Here is a 12226-nt window from a genome sequence, read left to right as displayed (position 1 = left end):
TTGATAGCTGCGAGATCAGTTAGAATTTTTCCATCAAGGGGTGTCTGTATTTTGGATGTTTGTTTTTTTTAAAAGACAAAAATCCACACGCATGTTTTTGACAGTGCAGTGGGATAATGCTAAATTCCAGCCCCTGTACCTTTATATACGTATTTAATGTACCGTATTTTCCGCCCTATAAGGCCCACCTAAAAACCAGAATTTTTAAATAAAGTCGACAGTGCGCCTTATAGTCCGGTGCGCCTTATATATGGATCAATTGATGAAAATGTTGATCCATACTGGTTGTACACAGTGCTCTGCCAAAATGTTTTAGAGAGAGAGAGAGAGTCAGCTTTATTGTCAATTCCTTCATGCCAAGACACACAAAGAAATCGAAATTACGTTTCCCCTATTTTAGTATGTTTTAGTACGACTAGTAAATTACAAGGTCGCATCGCTTCCCAACATTACGGTAACTGTAGTCAGGGGGCGTCACCGAATAGCTGTTGTACCCGCGAGGCTATTTCATTTCAAAATAGGCTGCTCCGTTAATGTTTTGAGTAAATCTATGGATCGATATGGAAGGGAAACATAGGTAAGTAGTACCAATGCGTTAGATCGAACTTTAGTCAGTTCCGATCATTTTATAGGAGATCGTTTGAGAAACGCGATTGTTTACACTTTGCTGAGGCTCATGGGAGATTGCGAGCTGAGGCTCATGGGAATTGCGGATGGCTAATGCTATAACGATAGCTGCTATACGCACGAGGCTATTTCATGTCAAAATAGGCTGCTCTGTTAATGTTTCGAGTAAATCTACGGATCGATATGGAAGGGAAACATAGGTAAGTAATACCAATGCGTTAGATCGAACTTTAGTCAGTTCCGATCATTTTATAGGTGATCGTTTGAGAAACGCGATCGTTTACACTTTGCTGAGGCTCATGGGAGATTGCGAGCTGAGGCTCATGGGAAATTGCGGATGGCTAATGCTATAGTGATAGCTGCTATACGCGCGAGGCTATTTCATGTCAAAATAGGCTGCTTTGTTAATGTTTCGAGTAAATCTACGGATCGATATGGAAGGGAAACATAGGTAAGTAGTACCAATGCGTTAGATCGAACTTTAATCAGTTCCAATCATTGTATAGGAGATTGTTTGAGAAACGCGATTGTTTACAGAGGGCTCATTGGTTATTGGCTAGTGGGTGCATACCGCAAGTTGCCGTACGACATGGGTTTTTCGCTTTCCAAATAAGGGGTCGTCACAAATTATTTGTGTTTAGATAAATGTCTGAGCTATAATGGTGTAATTAATGACTAAAACTTGAAAGTATCTGTTTATTGTATTCGTTTATATGTTTAATAAAGTCAAAGCCATCACAAATCTTGTAATTATTTAGATTTGATCTAAATTAGCCTTGAATAAAGACCAAGCAGTCACATGAATTAACAGAAAAAATGGACAGCCGGACTCGGACTCGGACTCATGGTCAAGAGGCCGGACTCGGACTCGGTGCAAAAATCCGACCGAGTCCACAGCCCTGACCGCAACCCTAGTCAACCTCAGTTTGTTGCAGTAAAGCTTCTATTTTATGCGCCTTATAGTCCGGTGCGCCTTATATATGGAGAAAGTTTTAAAATGGGCCGTTCATTGAAGGTGCGCCTTATAACCCGGTGCGCCTAATAGGCCGCAAAATACGGTAGTGATTCTTTTGTGTAACACTAGAGAGCGCTTGCACATTAATAGTGAGCACTTTAAAAAAAAAAAAAGACAGATTTCGTTAAAAAATAAATTCCCGATTCCCGAGCGCGGCACCGTTGCTGCTCACTGCTCGCCTCTCCCCCAGGGGATGGATCAAAATCACATGGGGATGGGTTAAATGCAGAGGACAAATTTCACCACACCCAGATGTGTGTGTGACGATCATTGGGACTTTAACTTTTTAACTTTAATTTATTGTTGCAATATTTATAGACCTAGTCCAGGGGTCGGCAACCTTTTTTTACTCAAAGAGCCATTTGGGACCGCCCCCCAATGAAAAGAAAGCCCCCGGAGCCACAACCCATTTTGACATGATTATATATATTATGCATGTATATATTATGCTATGTACAAAATACTATTGCATTTATGAAAATGAAATCAACGAAGTGCTGCAGAGAACACAGAATTTTATTTCTGCATGTAACAAAAAGCATTTTACACTTGGTTGATGCTTATTTTCAAATAAAATACCCGGTGTCTATTTGAGTCCTCGTATTTAAGAAATAAAAATTCAAACTTACCCAACCCACTGAACAAAAAATGCAAACAGCCTGCAGTCACCTGTCCTCTTATTTATGAGATAAAAATCCAAACTTATCCAAATATTATCCACCAGCACTGAACGAACAATGCAAACCAAAAAAATGCGCAGTCTGCTTCTGTCCCATCGCGTGTTCTGGAGTGTGCAGCCAGTTGTCCTCCTGAATTAAAAAAAAGGACTACCGTTTTTTTTCATGTATAATGCGCCCCCATGTATAATACGCAGCTTAAAAATGGCATGTTGATGCTGGAAAAAAGCCTGTACCCATGTATAATACGCACCCAAATTTTGACTCCTACTTAAGTCCGTAAACGTAAAATTATTTCAGAAAAAAGATCATCTTTGGGAACAACCGGAGGTTATTCTGCCGGTCAGTATCACTGCGCATGCGCTAGCAAACTCAATAGCGAAGAAATGTTTCGGATTTGTGTAGGGTACATTGTGACAGCAAACGAGCAGGTGATCGAGCAAGCGTCTGATACGAGAGCATTGTGTTCGTATGGAGCGTGTTTGAAGTGAACAGCAGAGAAGAAAGCGCATCTGTAATAGGGGCCTCCGTATGATATCCGGATAAAACAAATAAAATAAAATAAAATTGTACCCATGTATAATGCGCACCCCAGATTTTAGGACAATAAATTAGTTAGATTTTGCGCATTATACATAGAAAAAAACGGTACTTCACTTAATATATAGTTATCACGCTGGTGTGCTGGAAAAACGCCGGCTGCCAGACGTGAGGGACGCCAGGAATTCGAATGTCGCACATCGGCGGATGTGACGCATATTTTGGGCGGTAAAAATATTAAGAACGTTTAATTTTAATGTTACAAGTTTACCATAATCTTCAAATTCAGAATTATATTTTAAAATGAACAAACTAAAATAAAATTAAATTTTTATAAAATATTCATTATTTTCCAAAGTCACAGGGAGCCACAACAGAAGGATGAAAGAGCCACATGTGGCTCCGGAGCCATGGGTTGCCGACCTATGACCTAGTCTAAAACAGTAAACAAAATCACATTGATTCTTTTATTTTAATCACAATGACTTTAAATAGTTTATTTCTTACACCGTCTAAAACCTTTTTAAAAAACTGTCACTTTTATTTAAAGAAAGGGATACAATTTAAAGAATATTTAGTATTTATTTCTATTAAATTATTCAACTCTCCATACATACTGTATATAGGAATAGGACTTTACGTCTTTCGTTGTAATATAACTGATTTTAATGTAGGAGCATAACAGATTTTTGTTGGCGGTGTGCCGCCAGATTTTCTCCAATGAAAAGATGTGCCGTGAATGAAAAAAGGTTGGGAAACAGTGCTTTAGTGAGCAGATCCAAATGAGGACACGCTCGATTAAAAAGTCGATGCATGTTTGCAATAAAAAAACACATTACAGCGGTTTGATTTCCAATGTCCCCGTGTTGTTGTAAACCCAAACAAAACAGCTGCCGTGTTTGTATTTCTTACTCACGGCAATGATTCTGTAAATGACCTGCTATTTATTATTTATTTTGTGTTGTGAAAAGCAAAGCAATGGCATCTGGATACTTCCGACCTGCTTCTGTGGCTTGATAGCCCTCCTAATTGTATCACGGGGGGCGAGGCCAACGCTGTCGAGTGGAAGAGCGCCATGATGAAGCATTACAGAACGAGGCCGTGAAGCACCTCTGGTGGCTTTGCTGGCTTCTCTGCTCGTAAAGGCATAATAGCTTAATGGCGGGACAATTTGGGAGCAGCTGGAGGCCGAGCAGCACAGGCAGCTGTTTCAATTCCGACCCTGAGTCGGCTTGAACATCAAATTAGCATCGAAAGTCATCTCGGCGAGCATTGTGTGGAAGAACAAACATCTCTGAGCTCCAATGCAATGCCATGCATTTCTTTATCCATCCATCCATCCATCCATCCATCCATCCATCCATCCATCCATCCATCTTCTTCCGCTTATCCGGGGTCGGCTCGCGGGGGCAGCAACTTTAGGAGGGACTCCCAGACTTCCCTCTCCCCAGCCACTTCATCCAGCTCATCCCGGGGGATCCCAAGGCGTTCCCAGGCCAGCTGAGAGACATAGTCTCTCCACCACGTCCTGGGTCATCCCCGGGGTCTCCTACCGGTGGCACATGCCTGGAACACCTCCCCAGGGAGGTGTCCAGGAGGCATCCTGATGCCTGAGCCACCTCATCTGGGTCCTCTCAACGCAATGCCATGAATTTCTTTACCCCAAAGAAAATCCGGAAATCTCTTTCTGGTTTATAATCAAAATGTTGTCACAAGGTGATCCTATTTAACAAAATCTAACAAAATGACGCATACTAAAATTTCAAAACATTTTTTTAACATAGTAAAAAAAAAGCGCTTTTGAAAATATTAAACTCAATTTAAATCTTAGGTTTATAAAACAAATAGTAAACATTTCCTTCATTTCTGTCTGATTTTTGTCTTAAATTGATAATAAAGGTGAGTTGTTTAAGAATTTTAATTCATTTTACTTTATTTCTTAGTGACCTGTATGTTTTTGTTTTGCACTCGACAAATCGTCCATTAAAAAAAACTAAATCTAATACTAAAACTGTTTTAGAAAAAAATAAGGAAATCCCAAATGTATTGTGTTGTAGTAACTTCTTTTTTTTTCTGTACTAATAAGAGTGGAAATAAATTACATTGAACGAAGCCACAGTGTAGTGCCCTCTACTTGTCTCAATTGAAAGCAAAAAATCCCGCAACCATGCCATTACCTTGCCCACAAGCCTAAAAAGTGTAATTTTGCGGCTTTCCAAGTGTTCAGCTTGGCTAGGATGACTGCTCGACTGGTCGCCGGCTCCTCCGCCGTTCTGTCTTGTCGTTTGTTTGTTTGTTTGTTTGTTTTTCCTGCAATGAAAAAATGTTGAGTACTTGCGGTACCGAGCATTTGTGAATTTGCTTGATTGTGGCCTCGGCGGATCAGAGAACCAACCACCTTGCGTCATTGCCCCTCCATTTTGTTTGTCCGAGCGTGCGCCGGTGCTAAAAAAAAAAAGAAAAAAGCACACGTTTTTGTTTTGGTTCGGGACCACACCTGCATAAACATAGGCAGATAACAACCGTTTTTAAAATACAATGGGCCACTGTCACTGTGAAGGGAAAAAGGGAATGAGATACTACTTCAATTCCACTTTTTTTTTTGTCTGTGCCGCTCGCCACATGGGAAAAACTGGCAAAACACCGACTGAGCAGCACTCGATGTCACGACGCTACATGAGGCGCGCGGTGCCTTCTATTCTTTCCGCCCCCTTTGAGAATCGGCAACACGTCTGTTCAAATACCAGGTAGTGCGAGACAACAACAATCTACTGCACAAAGAAGATGCGATATTGAGCGCCGTCCTCTCGCTGCTCCGCTGGCGGCACAGAGGACGAACAAATAGACGAGGCAGGCAAACAACTGTGTTGGTTTGCTTTCTGCATGAGCCAAGTAAACAAACGCTCGCCTCCCCTCTGTTTGAGAAAAACCAAAAGACCCAAAAACTGCAACGCTTATTGGGAAGGTGAGAAATAAGAAACAGACTGCGCTCGCAGCTGGGAGTAATTTCAAACGGAATTTCTCCACGGATGCTCTCGGGAATGTGCATCATTACCCTTTGTCCTCTGAGTAAACCGCCGAGGAAAGCTCCGAGTCATCCGCAGTAGTTCGCATTCAAAAGAAGCTTTTTGTTTTTGTACAGGTCCTGACTGGCATCTTTCAAAATAATAAGTTATCTTGCTTCAGTTACCAAAAGCTCTTTTATAACACCGACATCCATGAAAGAATTACAACACAATAAAGGCAGATTAAAATAAATAAACACAGCATTCGGGATGCGGTTCAAAATGAATCAATAAAGCAAACAAACTGGAAAAAAAATATGTCACAAGTTGTAAAATTTGAACTTGACTTGCTTTTGATTGGCTGATGTTTCTCATTTGAATATCCTGTTAGAATGCTTGAAATCGGAAAAGAATCCTTAATGATCAAAAAGCAGTTCTGAATCCGTCAGGGAGTCTGGGGGAGGAAGCCAGCAATTTGTCTCGTTCCGCCACTGAAACAAGTTCATTCGGTCTGCAGGCTGCCGACGGAGGTAAAAGGGACATGCAGCAGCCGACTTCAGCAAACAAAATCACTTCTTCAATTACTACCAGTCATTTTGAGCACAATAATAATCTGCAGTATATGCTGACGTTGCCAATATTTTAGATCGTAACGTAATCAGCAAAGAGGCGACGGGTACAAGTTTATTCCTTCTCCAGGCTTCTCTCTGATTACTTTTCAGTTCCTTCGGTGGGCAATGTCCGTGCTGACGTGATCCCCCGGCGACCAACCTAGTTTGCACTCATCGCCCCCCTCTCCCCCACCCTCACACACTCCTCGACACATTCAGGTGCTGAAAGCCACCCATGAGAACCTCTTCCAACCTCCTTTGGCTCTTATCACAGAGACGGACGGCTGCAAAAGTCCGACCTGATGAAAATTTCCAACCGCTTGTTGTCGTCTTTCGGATCATGTAACTTAGCAATAGCTTTTCAAACAACATTCGAGTTCTTGGTAGTCGTGCGGCCTTCGACTTTGGAATGAATTTTAAAAATAGCGCTGGGAAAAAAAAATGGCCACGCCTGACTAAGTGACAATAGACGAGCAGCTGTAGCTCCCAGCCAAAAGTACCGACAGCTCAAAAATGGCTTATGGCAATGTCATCACTTTGACACACACACGTACACACACAATGTGTGCATTGCACTCGGAGCATACAAAGGAATTCTGTTTGACACTTCTTCCCCCCACCCCCCCACCCCCCTTTGGTATCCATGGAAGCACAAATCAAGTCACAACATGGCCAGCCACATCATCAGCGTTACTTTTAGCTGTCTGTAAAGGCCAATTGAGTTTCACGTTGGAGACGCCCGGCCGTCCGTTTTCCACAAGAGATGAACTCCACTGGTTTTGGCTGAAAGACGGCGGATTTTAATAGTTTTTTCCCATGTATAATGCGCCCTCATGTATAATACGCACCCTAAAAAAGGCATGTCGATGCTGGAAAAAAGCCTGTACCCATGTATAATACGCACCCAGATTTTGACTTTTTTTTTTTTTTTTAAAGTCCCAATGATTGTCACACACGCATCTGGGTGTGGTGAAATTTGTCCTCTGCATTTGACCCATCTCTGTGTGATTTTGATCCATCCCCTGGGGGAGAGGGGAGCAGTGAGCAGCAGCGGCGCCGCGCTCGGGAATCATTTGGTGATCTAACCCCCCAATTCCAACCCTTAATGCTGAGTGCCAAGCAGGGAGGCAATGGGTCCCATTTTTATAGTCTTTGGTATGACCCGGCCGGGTTACTTAAGTCCGTAAACGTAAGATTATTTCAGAAAAAATATCATCTTTGGGAACAACCGGATGTTATTCTGCCGGTCAGTATCACTGCGCATGCAGTAGCAAACTCGATAGCGAAGAAATATGTGAGACTCTCAACGGGATCACCAATATTTGAGTGATGTTCCAGTTATTTATCACAATTATTTATTATTATAATAATAATATATATAATATATATCAGGGGTGTCAAACTCATTTTTTTCGGCGGGCCGCATTGTAGTCATAGCTTCTTTCGGAGGGCCATTATGACTGTCAACCCAAATAAATGTATGAGCACCTCATATTATGTACAGTAAAAGCTACAAATCAGATGAGTAAAACTTGGTCAAATATAAATAAAAAAGAAAATATTAAGAGTGAAGACAATTTGCTATTCTAGTAATGACACACGAATTTGATGCACGATTTGTCTTCGCGGGCCACATAAAATGATGTGGCGGGCCGTATCTTGCCCCCGGGCCTTGAGTTTGACACCTGTGATATATATAATAATTATTTATTTACTATTCACAATTGTCATGGTGATCTTTCTGGTGGTTTCTTAACTAGGCTGGATGTATTTCTTTTGTTGGCGTTGATTTCTCCGACTGCCCAGAAAGGCACCACCGCGATCAGTTAGGTTAAAATGAAAAGAGAGGAAAGTGACGTAAAGAACCATCCGTGACAACATTTTCTTCAAAAATTGTTGTACCATGATTTTCTTCAATAAAAATAAAAATAATAATAATTTATCCATGTCTAATGCGCAGATTAGATTAGTTAAATTGTAAAAAAACGGTAATATTGGATATTTCATTATAGCTTGTTTTTATTTGGTTTTGACTTTAGTGTTAAAATTCAGGTCACTAGTGTTTTCATTCAAGCAAGTTTTTACTGTTTTTTTTTTTAACTTTTTTTCTTATGTATTTTTTATTATTTTTAGTATTAGTTTTAGGGCGTTTTTATTTAGGATTTTTTACAATTATTTTTAGTATTAGTTTAGTATTAGTATTAGATTTTTTAGGGTACAAGATAAAAAGAGTCACCAAGTACCGTTTTTTTTCCGTGTATAATGCGCCCCCATGTATAATACGCACCCTAAAAATGGCATGTTGATGCTGGAAAAAAGCCTGTACCCATGTATAATACGCACCCAGATTTTGACTCCTACTTAAGTCCGTGAACGTAAGATTATTTCAGAAAAAAGATCATCTTTGGGAACAACCGGATGTTCTGCCGGTCAGTATCACTGCGCATGCGCTAGCATACTCAATAGCGAAGAAATGTTTCGGATTTGTGTAGGGTACATTGTGACAGCAAACGAGCAGGTGATCTAGCAAGCGTCTGATACGAGAGCATTGTGTTCGTATGGAGTGTGTTTGAAGTGAACAGCAGAGAAGAAAGCGCATCTGTAATGGCGGCCTCCGTATGATATCCGGATTTAAAAAAAAAAAAAAAAAAATTTGAGAAACATTTTTTTTTTTTTTGTACCCAGATTTTAGGACAATAGATTAGCTAAATTTTGCGCATTATACATGGAAAAAAATGGTATTTTATAATAACGTAAAACTTTAATTCTCCGCAAAAAAATAATTTCAATCGTATTTAAATGTGATGTTCAATTGGAAATCACAAGGTACTTGTTAACTGACCAAATTCACACAAGCGGCATAAACAACTTACATATGTCTTCGTTTTGAGCCCAGTCGAGTACTGCAATGCGTGACGGGATAAAGGGAAGACGACTTTCAATGCTGGCTGAGGATGCAAGCATGCATGCATCTTTCGCTTTCCGTCTGTCTGTGCCGCAACTTCTCTTCGCTCATTTGAAGAAAATGTCTCCGGAGCATTTGAATGGCTCGCAATGAAACGCGGGACAGATATTCCAGCTTTCTGGCAATTTTATTCTTTTGGACTGACAGAAAGCCGGTCAGTGATTTAAAAGGGCCGACAAAGCAAGCACATTTTTTTGTGTTCTGAGGCCTTCAAAACAGGACACCTTTGCCATTTTACATCGCCTGACCTTCCTTATTTTATTTATTATTTTTTTAATGACTTTTCCTTTGGTAATATTTTTACCAAAATTATATAATTAATAAGTAAACAATTCCTCTATTTTGAAAGGTAATCTAAAATAGCCAAGCAAGACAAAATCATGACTCCAGGCCACAGAATCAATATCCGCCCCGGCGAGATTGTATTGAGCAGCTCGCACTGTCGTCGTGGCGACTCCCACGTGATTGCGTTGTCCTCCTTGTTTTCATTTCGCATTCAGAGCCAAAACAAACGCTCATAAATAGACCTGATGCCGTTTGTAATCGTGCTCACCTGACAGCGTGGAGGTGAGTGCAATCTGCATGGAAATTCCATCTAAATCGCGATGTCTGCTGCTCAGCTCAAATGTCGCCCGGGCCTTCGCGCTCAACAAATAGCTCAAACGCAGAAAAGCGAAAAATGGTGGCAACTGCTGTCTCGCGGCAATCTTTCCAAAAAGCGACAAGAAGCTGAAGATAGGCCCGGGCAAATACTTTTGGACAGCCATTGAGAGCATGCGGAGAAGACGTAAATGAGCTCGGTCAGGAAGCTCCAATCAGATGTCGGCGGCCCGCTTTGTTGGCAGCGAGCAGGTGGCAGGTTGAGTCTCATCCCGTCATTTCCACTCGCCATTATCCTCTCTTTGGCCATGCCTGTCGTCCCGGATTCTTTCAACATTTTCCATTGTGTGCTGGCCAAAAAGTGCAAAGTCTGCTCCCTGACACTTATTAACGCGCCCAGATCCTTTTGTGATGGAGAATATCTGAAAAAACATGGACAGTCTGAAGAATTAAGCGGAACCATCTTTTGGAGTGAATTCTTCCTGCAATGTAAAACAGGTGCTCGGAACTTCCAATTGATTCTGGTTCTTCCCTGGCAACTCTTTTTGACACTCAATTTCTCTTGTGGCTAATGGACTTCACATTTGCAGCGCGGCCGATACTTAAGACGCAATCGGTACGGTCCAAACAGAGAAAAAGACACTTGGCTGCTTCTGCCGACCGACACCTTGCTGCAACATCTGGCGCTCGTTTTCCGTCCTAACGCTAGCTTTGCGTTCAAAGAGTCTTGTCATATTTTTTTTCTTTTTTTTTTTTTAATCAAAGCCACCCTGAAGTCTGCAAAAGCGAAATGTGCTTTGGCTACAATCCTCGTGTTGCTTACGTGACCTCTGGCACACATTGTAAATCTTTATTTCTTTAATCTCTGCGTCAATCGTAGCCACTGACTTGGGCGACTTGCTAAATGGTTCTCGGTTCGATTCCAAGTTTTGTTTTGCTCCCGGCCTCCCACATATTACTGAATGAACTTTATTTATTTTCAAACAATTTCTAGAAAAAAAGAAAAATTTAAAGAAAAGTAATTTACATCCGAAAGTAAGAAAAGAAGAAATTAAAATATAATAATAAAACAATTACTTAGGTCGCCTTGACACACCACAAAATAATCACTCCCGATAATTTTTTTAAAAATGTAGCCAGTGTTTTGCTGCCCCAATTTCGTGGCACTTGATCAAAAAGGACAACACACACATTCAACAGGCACACACACACAGCAAATTGCTTGTGTGGTTGTCCACCACACCCTGCCTCCATTCTCAGCCACCTGCAAAACAAAAGTGAGCTGGAAATTTCACTACAAATTACCCCGTGTCTGCCAAATCCCCCTCGGGAGCCGAGGAAATCAAAACCCTGGATCTTCTTGCAACTTTAGCACCCCCCCCCCCCCCCCCAAGCAACCCACCCACCCGCTCGGGGCCACAGAAAATGTCTTCATTGGGTCTCGTTTAACACCAATACTGATTCAGTACTTGAGTCCAAAAGTCACCACGATTAAAAAATGTGACTTGTATAAAAAAATATTTATATGGGTTTATAAATATTTGTTTTGAGCCTTATGAGAAGGGCAGTAAAAATAAACAAGCAGCGTCATTTGGGCCTCAAACATACTTTTTGGAATTATGGCCAAAACGTTCAACCTTAATTTCATCGGGCACACATTTTTTTGTGTTTGACGGATTTTGTTACAGTATAAACAAAATATAAAACTTATCAATATAATATATAAAATATACAAAAGCCCAACGCTGATGTAAATGTGAACATCTTCAAGGCCTAATCCAGACAGCGCAGATGCAAGTCCTGAAAGAGCAGTTTCCTCATCGTACTTGTTACGGGGGCGCCGGGTCAACGTGACACCGTGAAACTGAGCACGCATTCCTGCAAAGAAAGCAAGAAAACTGAGACCTGTTTGGCTTCAGGGAGGGAATCAATGGGGAAGCGCATAGTTGAGCAGTGAATAATGAGCCCAGCTGCAGCCACCTGCTCCGAAGGGGCGCACTGCCTCCTGGCGACAAAGCAGCTAGGCGTAGCATATAGCGTAGCATATAGCCTAGCATAGCGCCGTGTAGACGTGCCACAGAGATGAGTGTCGAAAGCTGCTCGGAAAAAGGATTAGGGCCGTTGACGTGCGCCAAGTGGGCCGTTGCCAGCTGCTCGGCGGCGCAAACGTTTTCAAGCTGCGCCGG

The 12226-nt window shown here is 41.5% G+C and overlaps 1 long non-coding RNA gene across 1 annotated transcript; it reads right to left on the bottom strand.

Annotated features, from left to right (window-relative positions):
- Positions 1-3281: 3281 nt before the first annotated feature.
- Positions 3282-6108, bottom strand: LOC133157297 (uncharacterized). The gene is made up of 3 exons (XR_009714990.1): positions 5915-6108; positions 5258-5304; positions 3282-5169 (listed from the first exon to the last, which is right to left on the bottom strand). It is a non-coding gene; the product is annotated as an uncharacterized LOC133157297 (long non-coding RNA).
- Between the last annotated feature and the right edge of the window lie 6118 nt (positions 6109-12226).

The sequence above is a fragment of the Syngnathus typhle genome, linkage group LG7 (assembly GCF_033458585.1).
Source record: "Syngnathus typhle isolate RoL2023-S1 ecotype Sweden linkage group LG7, RoL_Styp_1.0, whole genome shotgun sequence".
In the NCBI taxonomy this organism is placed as follows: Eukaryota; Metazoa; Chordata; class Actinopteri; order Syngnathiformes; family Syngnathidae; genus Syngnathus; species Syngnathus typhle.
This window is presented reverse-complemented; position numbering and strand designations above follow the sequence as displayed.